Here is a 19,406-nt window from a genome sequence, read left to right as displayed (position 1 = left end):
TGCCACGTTTGTAGATCATTCTCTATTTTCTCAACATTTGAGAGTAAGTTGTATATATCATACTCCTTGAACACTTAATACTGCCATGTACATTTCCTAAGAACAAAGATTTTCACTTACATATTCACCGTAAGTGCCATTATCAAGTTAAGGAAATTTAACATTGATACAAAGCTTATAATCTACATTCCAATTTCTTCAAATGCTACCATAATGTTCTTCCTCCCTCTCCCCAGAGATGGCTCACTCATCTGTTTGCTCGTTGTTTTTGCTTTTTGCCTTTTTTTTTTCCTTGTTGTCTGCTCGTTCTTTTCTTTGGGAGGCACCCAGAGCTGAACCTGGGACCTCCCGTGTGGGAGGCAGGCACTCAACTGCTTGAGCCACATTCAATCCCTGCTCATTTGTTTTTTGCTTGTTGTCTGTTTGTTATTTGCTCATTGTCTTGCTCATTATTTGGGGGGGGGGGGTTGCTCATTGTCAGTTCATTGTCTGCTCATTGTTTTTTCTCGTCTGCTCATTGTTTGTCTTCTTTAGGAGGCACCGGGAACCGAATCTGGGACCTCCCATGTGGGAGGTGGGCACTCAACTGCTTGAGCCACATCTGCTCCCTCTACAATGTTCTTTTGATCCTTTTCTCCTCCATTATTAGATCCTATCTAGGATCACTTACTGCATTTAATTGTCACTATCTCTTTAGCTGCTTTTTTTTTTAAGTTGTCAAAACATATATACAACATAAACTTTCCCATCTCAATGACTCCCAAGCACATACTCAGTGGGATTAATTGCATTCACAATGTTGTGGTCCCCTCAACACCATCCACTACTAGAACTTTCCCGTCACCTCAAACAGAAATGCTATATCCATTATGCGTTAACACCCCATTCCCCCTGCTTCTGCCCTGGTAACCTGCACTCTCCTGTCTCTATGAGTTTGCATATTCTCTGATTTTCTTTGTGCTTACCACAGGGATTATATTTAACATCCTAAACATATAACAATCTTGCTTGGCTTGATACGAACTTAATTTCAATAGCATAAATAAACTATGTTCCTATATTCCTCTGTTCCCCACATTTTTGTAGTTCTCACAAATTTCATATTTATACATTATGTGTCTAAAACCATTTATTTAGCATTAATTTTATGCTTTGCCTTTTAGGTCCTGTAGGAAGCAAAAAGTGGGGTTATAAACCAAAAATACAACAGTACTAGCATTTATAGTAACCTATACCTTTAACTTTACCAGAGAACTTAATTTCTTTGTGCAGCTTCAGTCAGGGCATTGTCTAGTGTCCTTTCCTTTCAACCTGCAGAATTCCCTTAGCATCTCTCTGGTCTAGTGATGCCAGACTCCCTTAGCTGTTGTTTATCTGGGAATATCTTAATCTCTCCCTCATTTTTGAAAAACAGTTTTGCTAAATATAGAATTCCTGGTGGGCTATTTTTTTCCTTTTGGCACTTTAAATATGTCATCCCACTGCCTTCTTGCCTCCATGATTTCTAATGTGAAATTGGCACGTAATCTTATCGAGGCTCCCTTGTTTGTGACATCTTGCTTCTCTCTTGCAGCTTTCAGAATTCTCATCTTTGGCTGTTGGCAGTGTGATTATAATACATTGCAGTGTATTATTTGGGTTTAGCCTGTTTGGAGTTTGTTGAGTGTCTTGAGTGTATATATTCATGTCTTTTGTTAAATTTGGGAAGTTTTCAGCCATTATTTCTCTGAACATTCTCTCCGCCCCGGTCTCTCTTCCTTTTCCTTCTGGAACTTCCACAAGGCCTATATTGATGCACGTGATGGTGTCCTACAGGTTCCTCAGTCTGTTCACTTTTCTTCATCCTTTCTTCTTTCTCCTCCTCAGACTGAATGATTTCAATTGCCTTATCTTCAAGTTCACTGGTTCTTCTGCCATCTCCAATCAGCAGCTGAACACCTCTTGAGAGCTTTTTATTTCCGTTACTGTGGTCTTCAGCTCTGTTTGGTCCCTTTTCATAATCTCTATCTCTTTATTGATATTTTCCTTTGGCTAATCTATCATTTTCCTGATTTCCTTTTGTTCTGTGTCCATGTTTTCCTTTAGCACTTTGAGCATATTTAGGACCATTCCCCCCCACCCCCACCCCCTGAGATGGCTCCCTCATCTGTCTTGCTCATTGTTTCCACTCATTTTCTGCTGTCTGCTCACTGTGTCTGCTCATCTTTTTTAGGAGGCACCAGGAACCAAACCTGGGCCTCCCATTTGGGAGGTGAATACCCAACTGCTTGAACCTCATCTGCTCCCTGCTCATTGCATCTGCTCATTGCATCAGCTTGTTGTATCTGCTTGTCTTCTTCAGGAAGCACCAGGAACCAAACCCAGGCCCTCCCATATGGGAGGTGGGGACCCAACTGCTTGAGCCATATCTGCTCCCAGGATCATTTTTTAAAAGTCTTTTGGGGAAGCGAACTTGGCCCAGTGGATAGGGTGTCCGCCTACCACATAGGAGCTCCACAGTTCAAACCTTGGGCCTCCTTGACCCATGTGGCACTGGCCCATGCGCATGCTGATGTGCGCAAGGAGTGCCCTGCCATGCAGGGTCTCCCCTGCATAGGGGAGCCCACATGCAAGGAGTGCACCCCATAAGGAGAGCCGCCCAGCATGAAAGAAAGTGCAGCCTCCCCAAGAACGGCACCACACACATGGTGAGCTGACACAACAAGATGACGCAACAAAAAGAAACAGATTCCCAGTGCCGCTGATAAGGATAGAAGTGGTCACAAAAGAACACAGCGAATGGACACAGAGAGCAGACAACTGAGAGGGGGAAGGGGAGAGAAATGAATCTTATAAATAAATAAATAAATAAAAATCTTTGGTATGTCCCATATCTGGTCCTCTTAACTGATGATATCTAATGCTTTAATCTTCACTTTTCCATGGGTCATCACTCTTTGTTTCTTTGTATATTTTACAATCTTTTGTTGGAAGTCTGGACATTTGATATTATAATATGTTATCACTGGAATTTAAATTTTTTAAGATTTTAAAAAAATTTATTTCTCTCCACCCCCCCCCAGTTGTCTGCTCTCTGTCCATTCACTGCATGTTCTTCTGTGACCACTTCTATCCTTATCAGTGGCACCGGGAATCTGTGTTTCTTTTGTTGCGTCATTTTGTTGTGTGAGCTCTCCATGTGTGCGGCGCCATTCTTGGGCAGGCTGCACCTTCTTTCGTACTGGGCAGCTCTCCTTACGGGGCTCACTCCTTGCGCATGGGGCTCCCCTACACGGGGGACACCCCTGCGTGGCATGGCACTCCTTGCGCGCATCAGCACTGTTCATGGGCCAGCTTACCACATTGGTCAGGAGGCCCTGGGGATTGAACCCTGGGCCCTCCATATGGTAGAAGGATGCTCTATCAGTTGAGCCACATCCACTTCCCAAGAGCAACTCTTGTGCACATATTGGGAGCATGTATATTCATCTGGTAGTAGCCTGATGTATTGAACAAGGACATTTCTTATGGGCTTGCCTTCCCAGAATCTGCCCTCCATGTGGAAGGCAGCTCACCCAGCTCTCCTTACAAAATATGAAAGAGTAGTCAAATTGCAGCTGCCTGGGGCAAAGTTTTTCTGGCTATGGGACATAGAGTGCAGTACCTGAAACTGTAAGGGAACAGTTTCCTTGGGAAGAGGGGATATTGGGATCTGTGTAAATGCGGGCATTCTTATGGCCACACATGTGCATGCAAAAGACAAGATGCATGCACACAAAGGACATAAGAGGACCTTAAGCTTCTGCCTCCAGCTATTCTCTAAAATCATTTTATGGCTAAGCTCTGAAAGAGAACACAAGCACAAGTTCAGTCTGTAAGAACTGGAAAAGGTGTTTTCTCCTTTTTTTTTTTTAAATTATCTCCTGGCATGTAAGGAAAGTGCTGTCATAATACTAGTTGGATACAGGTTTAAGAACAGATGTCTCATAATCTACATTCCGGAAGTAGACTTGGCCAATGGATAGGGTGTCCATCTACCACATGGGAGGTCCATGGTTCAAACCCTGGGCCTCCTTGACCCGTGTGGAGCTGGCCCATGCCCAGTGCTGATGAGCGCAAGGAGTGCTGTGCTGCATAGGGGCACCCCCACATAGGGGCGCCCCACACGCAAGGTGTGTGCCCTGCAAGGAGAGCCACCCCGCATGAAAAAAAAAAGCGCAGCCCACTCAGAAGTGGCGCTGCACACACGGAGAACTGACACAGCAAGATGACACAACAAAAAAGAGACACAGATTCCCAGTGCTGTCTGATAATTCGAGCAGATGCAGAAGAACACACAGAGAATGGACTCAGAGAGCAGACAACGGCGGTGGGGGGGGGGGAGAGAGAGGTAAATAAAATAAATCCTTAAAGGAAAAAAAAAAAAAAGAGTTGCTCTCCTCCCTCTGGAACTAGGACCACAGACCCACAATGGCAGCACAGGCCAACTCCACACCAAGCTGGAGAGGGGAGTGGGGGAGGGGCCAGCCAAGGCACCATGAGATCCTACCATTTTTTAGTTGCCTTATTCTTGATTCAGCACTCACCCTGTTACTCAAATCCTTTAATTGTTTTCTGGAGCTTTGAGAAAGATGTTTCTGCCAAATCTTGCTGGTTGTTCAAAGCTTCTGTGGGCGGTGGAGCCCTTGAGTGTCTCACTCCACCATCTTGACCAAGGTGGTACCTCCTCTATTGGAAATTCTCTGATATTTTTCTCATGATTAGATTGGGAGTTATGGGTGTTAGGGAGGAATTTCACAGAGGTAAAGTGCAATTTTCATCACTTCATATAAACGGTTACATATTACCAATACGACCTATCATTATTGATGTTGACCTTGATCACATGGCTGGTGAGGTAGTGTTTGTCAGTATTCTTTACTATAAAATTACCTTTTCCCCGTCTTTCCATACTCTTCTCTTTGGAAGGAAATCATTATACACAGCCTACACTTTAGGAGTGGGCAATAAATTTTTTTAAAACATTATTGCATTTAGTTCACTAACATTTAATTAGGAGTTTTGCCTCTATGTTTCTATGTGATGTTGGCCTACAATTTTAAAACTACAACTTATCCATTCGCCCTTTGTTTACAGTTTTTAGCAATTGTTATGGGTTTTATTGTGTCCCCCTCCAAAAGATATTTTAACATTTTAATCCCCAGTACCTCAGATTATGAATTTATTTGGAAATAGGGTCATTGCAGATGAAATTAGGCAAATTAAATGACGTTGTAGGGAGATGTGGCTCAACAAGTTGACATGGGAGGTCCTGGGTTCAGGTCACAGTGTCTCCTAAAAGAAGAAGAACAGATGCCACCTCCTGTCACAATGAGCTATATGCCGCCTCCCACCACAATGAGCAGATGCCACAAGCCAGCAGATGCCACAGCTTGTGTGCAGTGGATGTGGCTCAGGCCATTGGGCACTCACCTCCCATGTGGGAGGTCCCGAGTTTGGTTGCCTGTGCCTCCTGGAGAAGGCAAGCAAACAATGAGCAGACAAGACAGATGAGAGAACCATATGGGGGAGAGGAAGGGAATAAAGTAAATAAATAAATCTATTTTTAAAAATGAGGTCGTATTAAGAGTTTTCCAGGAACAGAGAATAGGATATATATGTATTATAAGATTTATATATAATATAATCTTATAATATTATAAGATTTATTATAAGAAGTAGCTCACGTGACCATGGGGATTGGCAAATCCAAATTCCACAGGGCAGGCCACAAGTTGGGAACCCTGATGAAGGTTTCCATGAATTCCCCAGTAGAAGCTGGCTGGCTGACTGCAGAAATAAGTTCTTCCTATAAGGCCTTCAATCGATTAGATGAGATTTCGCTCACTGCTGAAGACAATCTGCTTTGTTGATTGTAGATGTAATCAGCCATAGAGGCAGTCAACTGACTGATGATTTAAATAGCCTCACAGTAACAATCAGGCTGCTGATTGCTTGATGCAACGACTAGACACCTAGCCAAGTTACACATGAACTTAACCATCACAATAGTGGTCATACTGGCGTTGGGTGGGCCCTTAATCCAATGTGACTGTGTTCTTATAAAAAGGGGAGAGAAATACAGAGAGAATACAACCATGTAATGATGGAAACATGGGTGGAATTACACCACAAGCCAAGGAACACCAAGGATTGCTGGCCACCACCAAGAACGAGGAGCGAGACATGGAACAGATTCTTCCCTATAGACTTCAGAGGGAGCATGCCCCACCCGAGTCTTTGATTTTGAATTTATTAGACTATAAATTTCTGTCATTTTCAGCCATCCAGTTTGTAGTACTTTGTCATGACAGCCCTAGGAAACAAAACAGCAATAATAGAGCTGCTCTAAACATTTGTGTACAGGTTTTTGCATGAGTGTAAGTTTTCATTTCTCTAGGGTAAACAAGTTGAAGTAGGGCTGCGAGGTGATATGGTAAGTGGGTGTTTAACTTTGTAAGAAATCGCCAAGCTGTTTTCAAGAGTGGCTGTACCAGTTTGCATTTCTATTAGCAATGCATGTGAATTCCAGTTGTTCTGTAACCTCTCTAGCATGTGGTATTGTCAGCTTTTTTTTTTTTTTAAGATCTATTATTTATTTATTTCTCTCCCCTCCCCCCCTCCCCCCGTTGTCTGCTCTCTGTGTCCATTCGCTGTCTGTTCTTCTGTGACCGCTTCTATCCTTATCAGTGGCACCGGGAACCTGTGTTTCTTTTTGTTGCGTCATCTTGTGTCAGCTCTCCATGTGTGCGGCGCCATTCTTGGGCAGGCTGCATTTTCTTTCGCGCTGGGCAGCTCTCCTTATGTGGCACCCTCCTTGCATGTGGGGTTTCCCTACACAGGGGAGACCCCTGCATGGCATGACACTCCTTGAGCACATAAGCACTGCACATGGGCCAGCTCCACACAGGTCAAGGAGGTCCGGGGTTTGAACCGTGGACCTCCCATGTGGTAGGCAGATGCCCTATCCATTGGGCCAATTCCACTTCCCGATGTCAGCTCTTTAAAAAAATTTAAGTCATTCTAATAAATGTGTAATGCTATTGCATTTTTTTTAATTTAAAAATTTGTGAGTTTACAGAACAATCAAGCATAAAATACAGGATTCCCATATGCCACCCTACTATCACTGCCTTGCATTGGTGTGGGATATTTGTTACAATTGATAACAGCACATTTTTATAATTGTACTATTAATTAAAGCTCATGGTTTACGTTAAGGTTCATTGTTTGTATAGTGTGGTCCATGGATTTTTAAAAAATTTTTTATTCTGCTACTACACATAAAATCTAACATTTCCCCTTTTAATCATATTCAGATATTTATATTTCAGTGCATCCTCGTGATTTTAATTTGCATTTTCCTACTAATATGTTGAGCATCTTTCCAAGTGCTATTTGTCAACCATATATCTCTTTTTTAGGAGGTACTAGGGATTGAACCCAGGATGTCGTACATGGGTAGCAGGAACTCAGCCACTCAGCTACATCTGTTACCCGACCACATATCTTTTTTTTTTTCCCTCTCCCCCTGCCAGCCTGCTGTTTTTGCTGTCTGTGTCCATTTGCTGTGTGATCTTCTGTATCTATATCTCTTTTTTTCTTCCTGTTTTTCTCCTCTAGGATACACTGGGATTTGATCCTGGGGACCTCTGATGTGGAGAGACGTTCCCTTTCATTTGTGCCACTTCAGTTCCTGGTTTCCGATGCTCCTCACCTTGACTCTCCCCTTCGTCCCTCTTTTGTTGTATCATCATCTTGCTATATGACTCACTTTCGTGGGCACTACCTTGCCATGCGGGCATACTTTTTTTTTTTCAAACCTGGGTCCTCCCATATGGTAGGCAGAAGCCCAATCACTTGAGCCACATCTGCTTCCTCACATCTTTTTCTTTTTTTAATAAACTATATATATATATATTTTAAAGATTTATTTTGTTTATTTCTCTCCCCTTCCCCCCCTTTGTCTGCCTTCTGTGTCCATTCACTGTGTGTTCTTCTCCATCTGCTTTGCACTATCTGGCAGCATTGGGAAACTGCATCTCTTTTTTGTTGCATCATCTTGCTGCATCAGCTCTCTGTGTGTGCAGTGCCACTCCTGGGCAGGCTGCGCTTTTTTCATGTAGGGCGGTTCTCCTTGCGGAGCGCACTCCTTGTGTGTGGGGCTCCCCTATGCAGGGGCGCTTCTTCGTGACACAGCACTCTTTGTATACAGCAGCACTGCATGTGGGCCAGCTTACCACATGGGTTAGGAGGCCCTGGGGATCGAACCCTGGACCCTCCATATGGTAGATGGATGCTCTATCAGTTGAGCCACATCCATTTCCCCCCCACATCTTTTTGATGAAGTATCTGTTCAAGTCTTTTGCTCAGTTTTAAAAATTGTTCCTTATTTTCTTACTGTTGAATTTTGAGTTATTTATATATTCTGGATATTGAAAGTTGTTTATTTCTCACTCAATAATATTCTCTATGAGAAAAAGTATATACACAGATCAAAATTAAATGTTTCTTACTTCCTGTTACAAGTATCTATGTATTAAAAATATATCTTCTAAATATATCTTCTAAAATAGGTAGATTCCATACTCTGACAATTATTAAATATAAAAAGTAAAATTTTATTGAAAGTGAAAATCTTAATGAGATGCATGTATCATTGAATGATTATGATTTGTCATGAGACAGAACTCAGCATCTCTCCCATTTCTAATTTTTATTTTAATAGGTGTGTTAAGAACCCTTGTTCCCATAAATAAGCAGATGGGAATGGAAAGAGTTATGTCAATAACACTCAACTACTTGTTGAGTTATATGTCATATAATATTCAACTGAATTAGATCCTTTTCCAGTTTGTTGAGAGCAAAAAATTAGAATGTATTTGACTTGCAAAAGAATATACTTCCTAGTTAGTAGAGCCTTTCACTTTAGCATCAATATTTTGCATTCTCTGGACCCCTGAGAGTTTTATAGCCTGGGGCAATGTTCCACAGCTGGAATTGTGGTGGATGGGAAGTCAGCTTTTCTTTGAAAATTGGGATAAAGGCCATTGTGTGAAATAGGCTGAGGAGGTGATCCCACAAGGATCCATTTTAATAATGAGTCCATAAGGAAGTTAAGGATCTAGATCCTTTAAAGAAACTTGAGTCTAAACACTCCATGGATGATCTATACACATCCTAGTTAAAGTCCATGGTATTACAATATACATACAAATAAATTAGAAAGATGGAAATAGAATAGCATTCTATATGGCAGGGGAAACATAAAGAGATTGAGAGGTGATTAAGGGATAGAGCGTTTTGTTTTTCTGTTTTTTTTAATTTTCTGTTTTTTTAAATTATTGTTGGAATAATGAAAATACTCTTGTAATGATTGAAGTGATGAATGCACAACTATGTCATTGCACCGGGTGCCACTGAGTGTACACTTTAGATGGATTGTATGCTTTATCAATGTTTATCAATAAAATTGATTTTTAAAAAAAGTCCATGGTATTAAAATAAGAATTCACTAAAGGCCTGAAGGTAATGAAAGGAAATAAACAGAGAGAGAGCGGGAGCTTCTGCATCACAGAGTGAGGAACTCTTGGATTCACTCTGAAGTAGGCTAGATAGGGAATCAATAGATGGATCTGGAACCTGGCAGACTGAACACATGTTCTTCAATAGCCCCAAGATGGCTGCTGGAATACCCCCATCTCGTTCCCATTCAGAATGGGATTTCCTCTGGAAGCCAGGAGAAGCCCCAGATATTCTCCAAGGGCCTTATCATTGGGCCCTCCTGGGGGACTGATGGGTGGGGTAATCAATCAAAACAGCAAGCAGCTGGGACTCCTCCCATGCCATTAGCAAAGAGGCAGAATAATTAGTGGTTTAAAAAGCAAGCGCAAAGGTCTTTTGCTCTCTCTCTTGCCTTTGATACCTATTCTAGCGTTCTTCATCCCCATCTGGATGAATACACAAGTAAACCTGGGGATTTATAATCTGTAATGGGGAACTGTAGTCTGTAAATCAGCCTTCTTTATCACTCTTCAGCCCTTTCCTCTCTACCTGGGACCCATGATCTGTTATTTTCTCCCATTTCTCTTTTCTCCCTATCTTAATAAATTACTGGCCTAATCAACGCAGCTTGTTCTTGAAATTCATTTCTTGCAGTTTAGTCAAGAACCCAGACAAAATCTGGTAACAACTCCCCAGTAAAATGGGTAAAAATTATTTAAAAAACAAAACAAAACAAAACACTTAAGTCTTTGGAAATGGTTTTAAGGATATACAGCAAATAGAGAAACACGTATTCAAGAAAATCTACTAAAATTCACTAAGAACAGTGAAAAGCTATAACGTTTGAACTGAGATGCACTCCCTCCTTACTCCCAACTCACTGAGATGGAAATTCCGCTTCACACTAGGTGTGTAGCTAAGAACTAGAGTTAACACCCATCTATACAACACTGGACCCAACAACAGCAAACTACACATTCTTTACAAGTGAACATGGAATCTTTTCCAGGATAGATAGTATGCTAGGCTGTAATACAAACTTCAATAAACTAAGAACAGAAATAATGCAAAGTATGTTTCTAACCACACTGGAATGAAATGAGAAATCAACAACAGCAAGAGGAGGGGACTCAAGCAATCAGGTGCCTCCCTCCCACATGGGAGGTCCCAGTTTGGCACCCGTTGCCTCCAAAAAAAAGAGGAACACACAAGGAACAGACACAGCAAATGCAAAGCAAGGAGGGGGTGGGGAGAAAGAAATAAAATGTCTTTTTAAAAAAGAAAACAATAGAAATTTGAGAAACTCACATGGAAATTCAACACACTCCTAAGGAACTGATGATCCAACTTTAAGAAGTGAAGTTTTTCACCGCTCCCCTCCCTGCCCACCTCTTCAGCCTCTGCTTCCCCGCGGAGCTGTTGGATGGCGCTCCGGGGCAGCCCGCGGTGCAGTGAGCCAGGCTGCCAGGCTGCCAGGCAGAGGACGCAAGATGGCGGCGACGGCAAGGACGCCGGGTGGGAGGACGCGGAGAACCTGCCGGCTGGCGCCTCCTTAGCCACCCACGTGACAGCCAGAGCTTCCGGATGGCGGGGATCCTGCAGCACGAGTCGTGTACTCGGTAGACTTCGTGAAGACACGATTGCAGAGTTTGCAGCTAGATCCCAAAGCTCAGTACTCAAGTGTCTACGGAGCTCTCAGGAAAATCATCCTGACTGAAGGCATCTGGAGGCCCTTGCGCGGCACCAAGGTCATGGTTCTGGGTCACGGGGCCTGCCCATGCCATGTATTTTGCCTGTTAGGAAAACATGAAAAGGACTTTAAACAATTTTTCCCACCACCGAGGAAACAGCCACCTAGCCAGTAGTATTTTGAAAGCATTTATCTGTAGTTAGAACGCTCTCTTCTTCACAGACGCGTACCCAGTATGCCCATTCTGTGGTCCAGCAGCCTAATCCTCATCTTCACCATGCTCCCTTACGCGTACAGAACTCGAGTTGTGTGTGTACACACACCTGAACATACGCACACACACACACACACTTTTTTCCATTTCCCTCTTCCATTTTCTGAAGGCTGGGGAAATTGATGACATAGGTATTTTAGGTATTTATTTATTATTTATTTATTACATTCAAAAGCAATTAATGATCAGATATGGGGGAAAAGCTATCTGGACAGGTTTTTTGAGGCTATTTAAAAACTGGTACAACAGGTCTCTATAAGGTCAAGATCTAACTAAGCTTTAAAAGGGATAGCTGGGAGTATGATCACCCTGCTCCACTAGACAGTAATGAATCCAGCAGAAGTGATGAAGCTGCACATGAAGATGTTTAACTCGCCCTACTGGTCAGCCCTCAGCTACATCCGGACAGCGTGAAGGACTGAGGGTGTGGGAGCCTCCTCTTGGAGTTACACCATGCAGCTGACCATGAACATTCCTTTCCAGTCCATTTTATCACCTACAATTTCCTGCAGGAACAGGTCAACCGTCACCGGGAATACAACCTGCAGTCCAACATTGTATCAGGCAGACTGGCTGGGGCCATCACTGCGGCTGCTATAACGCCCCTTGACATCTGTAAGACCCTGCTCAACAGTCAGGAAAACATCCCTGTTCAACATTAGCAGTTGCCTACTGGGTATGGCCAAAGCTTTTTGGACAGTGCACCACTCAATAGACTGCCTGGTCACTTCAAAGGGGTGCAGGTCCATGTCATTCACCAGATGCCATCAACTGCCATTTCCTGGTCTGTCTTGAGTTTTTCAAGTACTTCCTTATGAAGTACAAACTGGAGAGTCAAACTCCATACTGAAGGAAAAGACAGTGGGAAGTGATTCCAGAATCTTTTATTTTTAAAAAGCTTTCTCTGCCTGATTCCATTCCCTTGTCCTTTCACCCAAATTATTTTTGCAGGGTATTCACTGTGGGCCCTTCATTCCCTGATGCTTTAGAAAGAGAGGGAGGACGGAACCACTGCTTATCAAAAGGGTGCCCACAGGAATATCTAAAATGATGATGGGGGAAGTGGATTTGGCTCAACAGATAGGGCGTCCACTTACCACATGGAAGGCCAAAGTTCAAACCCAGGGCCTCCTGACCCATGGGATGAGCTGGCCCACGTGCAGTGCTGATGTGTGCAAGGAGTGCCGTGCCACGCAGGGATGTCCTAGGGGAGCCCCATGCACAAGGAGTGCGCCCCGTAAGGAGAGCCACCCAGCACAAAAAAAGTGCAGTCTGCCCAGGAATGGCGCCGCACACATGGAGAACTGACACAGTAAAATGACGCAACAAAATGAGACTCAGATTCCGGGTGCCACTGACAAGAATACAAGCAGACATAGAAGAACACACAGCAAATGGACACAGAGAACAGACAGCTGGGGGGGAGGGTGAGAGAAATTTTTTTAAAAAATCTTTAAAAAATAAAAATATAAAAATAAAGTGATGATGGAGGGAGTAAGGGTTCAAAAGGAGAGGAGAAATCACTTTTTCTTTTCCTCCGCTAAAAGGAATGTAGCTTTTCTGCCTCACTGCAGCAGTCTCCCTCCCCCCTCCCACCCCAATCTTAGATTACACAAGAGGAAGAAAAGGTGCAGTGACTGAAAACATTCAAGAAAAATTTTATGTATATAAAAGTTCCAGTCCACATATAAAATAGATCGATAATGTTTACCCTTCATTTTTCTATGTAGGAGTTTTCGAAATTTTATGTGTACCTGTGCATGTGTACAAGCAGTATCACAGCTGGGAATATAAAGCTATTTTTAAAATACTAAGAGCTGAATTCTTCTACCAGGTTAAGTCAAAAGGCACTAAAGTAACTTGATTAGATTGTTGAATGTGGCCTAAATTTGTGTTTAGCCCCACAGATGGAAGTTTCACTTGAATGTAAAATAATAAATACCAATGAGCCAGAGAAGAAATCAAAACAGAAATTAGAAAATACTTGAGAAAAATGAAAATGAATACACAATGTATCAAAACTTATGGGATGCAGCTAAAGCAGTGCTTAGAGGGACATTTATAGTTGAAAATGCCTACATTATAGAAGAAAGTTCTCAATTAAAAAACCTAACCTTCTACCGTAAGGCATTGGGAAAAGATGAGCAAACTAAGCCTAAAATAAGCAGAAGAAAATAATAAAGGTTAGAGCAGAAATTAATGAAATAGAAATAGAAAAACAATAGAGAAAACCAATGAGACTAAAAGCTCTTTCTTTGAAGAGATCAAAGAAATTGACAAACTGGCAGATAGACTCACCAAGAAAAAAAGAGAAGTGGCTCAAATAACTAGAAAACAGAAATGAATGAGGGTAAATTATTACCACCCTTACAGAAATAAAAGGGATTATAAAGGGATACTATGAATGATCACATGCTAATAAATTAGATAACTTAGATGAAAATCTGAGAAAGACACAAACTACTGCAAGAAGAAATAGGCAATGTGAATAGGCCTATAACAAGTGAAGAGATTGAATTAGTAATCAAAAACCTACCATGAAAAGCACAAGCCCAAATGGCTTCATAGGTGAATTCTACCATTTAAAGAAAATTCATACCAATTCTTCACAGACTTTTCTAAAAAGCAGCAAAGGAGCAAACACTTCCCAACTCATTCTTTGAGACCAGTATTACCTTGTAACCAAAACCAGACAAAGATATCAAAAGAATATAAAATTACAGACCAAATCTCATCTGAATTTTGGATACAAAAATCCTCAATAAAATATTACCAAACTGAATCCCACAACATACAAAAATAATTAAACGTCATAACCAAGTGGCATTTATCCTAGAAATGTAAGGTTGGGTCAACATATAAAAATCAATTAATGTATGAGACTATATAAATAGAAATAAAAAACCCCAAAAACATGATTATCTCAATAGATAAATCTAACACACTTTCATGACAAAAATACTCAACAGTTTAGGGATTGTAGGTATATTAGTCAGCCAAGGGGGTGCTGATGCAAAATACCAGAAATCAGTTGATTTTTATAAAGGGTATTTATTTGGGGTAGAAGCTTACAGTCACCAGGCTGTAAAGTGTAAGTTTCTTCCCTCACCAAAGTCTTTTGTCACATGTTGCAGCAAAATGGCTGCCAACATCTGCCAGGGTTCAGACTTGCTGGGTTCCTCTTCTCCTGGGGCTCATTTCTCTCCAGGCTCAGCACCTCTTTTTTTCCCCACAAGGTCAGCTGTAGACTATCAAGCAATGGCTCTGTCTCTCTCCCTCAATTCTCGCCGTGCTTGGTTGCTCTGCTTCTCTGTGTGCTTACTTCCTGGGCTCCAGCTCAAAACTCCCAACTCCATCTTTTGCCATGTCTTTTATCTGTCCCCTTGGTGGGTGGGGTCTCAGTGCCCTATCGATGTTGCCCAGTCAAAGCCCTAATAGTAATTTAATCAAGTAAAAGTAAAACCTCAGGCAAACCATCTTATAAACATAATCCAATATCTATTTTTGGAATTCATAAACACCTGACAAAGGGCAACCAGAAAAAAACCCACAGCTAACATCATACTTAATGGTGAAAAACTGAATGCTTTTTCCCAAAATTAGGAAAAAAACAAGGATGTCTGCTCTCATTGCTTTTAGTCATGATTGTACAGGAAATTCTAGCCAGGACAACAGGACAAGAAAAAGAAATAAAAGGCATACAGACTGGAAAATATATTTATTTTCTAGACTTCTGTAACAAAGTATCACAAACCTATGTGGCTTAAAACAAACAAACAAACAAACAAAAAAACACAGCAATTTATTGTGCCACACTTCTGGAAGCTTGGTGTCCAAAATCAAGGTGTTACCAGGATCATATTCCCTCTGAAACCTATAGGGGAGAATCACTCCTTGTTTCCTAGCTTCTGGTGTTTTGCAAGCAATCCCTGGTAATCCTTCGCTTGCAACTGCAGCACTTCAATCTCTGCCTCTGTTGTCACATGGCTATTTTCTCTGTCTAACTCTGCCCAAATTTGCTTCTTCTTCTTAGGACACCAGTCATAATGGATTAGGGCTCACCCTAATCCAGTTTGGCCTCATTAACCACATTCTCAAAGACCCCATTTCCAAATAACACAGACCAGGCATTAGGTCTTGAACTTATCTTTCTGAGAGACACAATTCAACCCATAACAGAAATGAAGGAGTAAAACTATCTCTTCACACATGACATGATCTTGTATACAGAAAATCCTAAGGAATCTAACTAAAAAGCTATTAGAACTAATAAATGAGCTCAACTAGGTTGCAGGATACAAAATCAATATACAAATATCAAATATATTTTTATATACTTGCAATGAACAATCCAGAAATGAAATTTAAAAAATTCCATTTATAATAGCATTAAAAATAATGAAATACTTAGGAATAAATCTAACAACTCAAACCCAGAAAACTACAAAACACTGCTGAAAGAAATTAAAGAAAAATTAAGTAAATGGTCAAACATTTCCTGTTCATGTTTTGGAAGACTTAATATTGTTAAGATGTTAATACTCCTAAAATTGATTTACAGATTCAATGCAATCTTTATCAGAATCCCAGTTGAAGTCTTTGTAGAAATTGATAAGCTGATTCTAAAATTCATACACAATTGCAAGTGATCCAGAAAAGCCAAAACAATCTTGAAGAACAACAACAAAGAACTCACACATCCTGGTTTTAAAAGTTACTAAAATCAACAACAATCAAGACAAAATGGCACTAGCATAAGGATATATAGATCAATGGAATAGAACAGAGAGTACAGAAATAAAACCATGTGTATATGGTCAACTGGTTTTTGAAAAGGGTGCCAAAATCATTCAATGCAGGAAAGAAGAGTCTTCAACAATGGTGCTGGGACAACTGGATATCTAAATGCAAAAGAATGAAGTTGAATGCTTATCCCAAACCATATGCAAATATTAACTCAGAATGGAGCAAAGACCTAAATATTAGAGCTAAGACTATAAAACTCTTAGAAGATAAATCTTAATGACTTCACACTGGACAATGGATTCTTAGATATGACACCAAAAACACAAGTAACACCAAAATACATATTAACCTCGTTAAATCTTTTGTGAATCAAAGGACCCTATCAAAAAAGTGAAAACAACCCACAGAATTGAAGAAAATATTTGCAAATCAGTACATCTGATATAAAACTTATATCTGGAATATATAAAGAATTCTTATAATTCAATTTATAAAAATATAAATAACTCATTTATAATATGGGCAATGGAAAACAACCCACAGAATTGAAGAAAATATTTGCAAATCAGTACATCTGATATAAAACTTATATCTGGAATATATAAAGAATTCTTATAATTCAATTTATAAAAATATAAACAACCCATTTATAATATGGGCAATGGATCTGAATAGACACTTCTCCAAAGAAGATATATAAATTGCCAATAAGCACGAGAAAAGATGCTCGATATTATTAGTCATCAGGGAAATACAAATTAAGACCACATTGAGATACTACTTCACATCCTTAGGACAACTAGAATAAAAAAGTCTAATAATAGTATTGAAAGGATGTGGAAAAATGGGAACTACTGATGGGATTGTAAAAAGGGGCAGCCACTTTGAAAAACAGTCTGATAGTTCCTCAAATGTTTTAAAGAATTATAGGCTCAGCAATTCCATTCATAGATATATCCCAAAGAGAACTGAAAACATGTCCACCCAAAACTAGTACATGAATGTTTATAGCAGCATTATTCACAAAGGCAAAAAGTAGAAACAATCCAAATGTTCATCCCTTGATGAATGAATAAACAAAATGTGATAGAGCCATAAAATGGAATATTATTTTGCCATAAAAAGAATGAAATACTGATACAGCATGGATGAACCTTGAAAACACTATGCTAAGTGAACCAGTCTGTCACAAAAGACCATGTTATATGTTTCCATTTATATAAAATACCCAGAATAGGCAAATCTATATAGAGAGAACCTAGATTAGTGGTTGCTTAGGACAGGGGGATTGGGGAGATGTGGAAGTGATAGCTAAAGAATAGAGTTTCTGAATGATAAAAACATTCTAAAATTGGCTGTGGTGATGGTTGAACTTATCTGTGAATATATTAAAAAAACCACCTAAGTATACACTTTTTTTCTCTCCCCTTCCCCTCCCCCCCCACTTGTCTGTTCTGTGTCTATTTGCTGTGTGTTCTTCTTTGTTTGCTTCTGTTGTTGTCAGCGGCACAGGAATCTGTGTTTCTTTTTGTTGCGTCATCTTGTTGTGTCAGCTCTCCATGTGTGCCGTGCTATTCTTGGGCAGGCTGAACTTTCTTTCGCGCTGGGCAGTTCTCCTTATGGGGCACACTCCTTGAGCATGGGGCTCTCCTACGCAGGGACACCCCTGCGTGGCACAGCACTCCTTACGTGCATCAGCACTGCGTATGGGCCAGTTTCAAACGGATTAAGGAGGCCCAGGGTTTGAATCACAGACCTCCCAAGTGGTAGACGGACGCCCTAACCCCTGGGCCAAGTCTGCTTCCCTGAAGTGTACATTTTAAATGAATTATATGGTATATGACGTATCTCAATAAAGATTGTTGCTTTTTTAAAGGAAATAAACACAAAGAATGACATGGAACTAGATAACCTGGCTTGCTCTCCAGAGTTCTCAGAGGCCTTTCTGCAGCTCCCTGTGACACGGGTATTATTACTACGTACTCATTTTATCTGTGAGAAAACAGACTCAGATAAGTAAAAATTTCATATATTCATCCAAAGAAGAAAGCTTGAGGCTGAGCAGGTACAAGGCTGCTTTGTCTAAGGTCCCATAGTGAAGAACAGGAGGGATCAGGGCTGGTTCCCAGGTTTCCTGTGTGGTTGCTACCTGTTTTTCCTTCTTGCAGTCTGAGTTCCAGAAGCCACGTTAGAGATCCTGGATCCTGTGAGGCCCCCAGGACTCTGGGGGGGCACAATGGGCCTTGCCTGATCCACAAGGGTCTCACATCCTTTGGCGGTCCTGGCTCAGTCCACGCCTTTCAGCAGCCAGAGGTTTGATACTGACTCCTGGGAGCAGCGCACAGGTGACCCCGCCTGAGAAGCTCTACAGTGTTTGGGGTCTGGTCCTGTCCTAATCCTGCACCCACCCCCCGGGGGGAGGCGCAGGTCAGTTTCCTCTACTCGCGGCTGCTGTGGGAACGGCTCTCAATGCGTGAGCAACTCGGCCTGGCAAACCGCGGCGGCCCCCTCGACACGGCCGGGAGAATCTACCGTGAGCCCAGAGCGCACCAGCCGCCCCGGGAGGAGACGGGCGCGGGAAGGGGCGGGCCCTCGGCGGGGCTGGGAGGGGCGCAGAGCGGCGTGGGCAGCGCGGCGGCCGCGAGGTGAGGTAGGCCCCGGCTTTCGCCGCGCGACGTGCGCGCCCATCCGGCGGGTGCGGCAGGCGGCGCCGAGGGCAGCCGGGAGAGCGCGGGGGCTTCGGGGGCGCGGCAGGAAGACTCCCGCGGAGCCGCAGCCTCTCTGGGTAGGGGGCGGAGGCTGGGTTTGCGGCCCCCAGCCCCGGGGGAGCCCCCAGCCGGGCGACGCGTGTCAGCACGTTCTCGCCGCTGCCATCTCATCCCAGGTCATGGCCCCTCCCCGAGGCCTGGGCCCCTCCGTTCCCATTATCCTCGGGGCCCCCTCCTCGCGCTGACCCGCCCGTCCCGCTCTAACCTCTTCTCACCGACCAACCCGTCTGCCTCGGCCGCGATCGCCCGGGCCCAGATCCCGTCAGAAGACACGTTCTTCCTTCTGTCATCTTATTTCCCTGCCTAGCCCCACCCCAGGCCTGGGAACCCCGGCCCCTCCGGCCCATTGTCCCGGGGCCCAGCCCTGGTGCTGACCACAGGCCTGGCCCTTGCCCCGGACCCGACC

General features: G+C 42.4%; 1 long non-coding RNA gene and 1 pseudogene across 1 annotated transcript in view; one reads left to right on the top strand and one right to left on the bottom strand.

Annotated features, from left to right (window-relative positions):
• The window catches only part of LOC139438717 (uncharacterized), a 38,690-nt gene extending 19,375 nt beyond the window's left edge, over positions 1 to 19,315 (bottom strand). Inside the window, exons 1-2 of the long non-coding RNA XR_011648441.1 lie at positions 19,206 to 19,315; positions 10,831 to 11,315 (exon numbers count right to left, since the gene is read on the bottom strand). This is a non-coding gene — a long non-coding RNA (uncharacterized lncRNA). The remainder of the gene's footprint in view (positions 1 to 10,830; positions 11,316 to 19,205) is intronic.
• On the top strand, positions 11,787 to 12,336 carry LOC101446486 (mitoferrin-1 pseudogene; annotated as a pseudogene).
• Positions 19,316 to 19,406: the final 91 nt, after the last annotated feature.

The sequence above is a fragment of the Dasypus novemcinctus genome, chromosome 3 (genome assembly GCF_030445035.2).
Source record: "Dasypus novemcinctus isolate mDasNov1 chromosome 3, mDasNov1.1.hap2, whole genome shotgun sequence".
Classification (NCBI taxonomy): Eukaryota; Metazoa; Chordata; class Mammalia; order Cingulata; family Dasypodidae; genus Dasypus; species Dasypus novemcinctus.
Note: the sequence above shows the minus strand (reverse complement) of the source record. Positions and strands in the feature narration are given on the sequence as shown.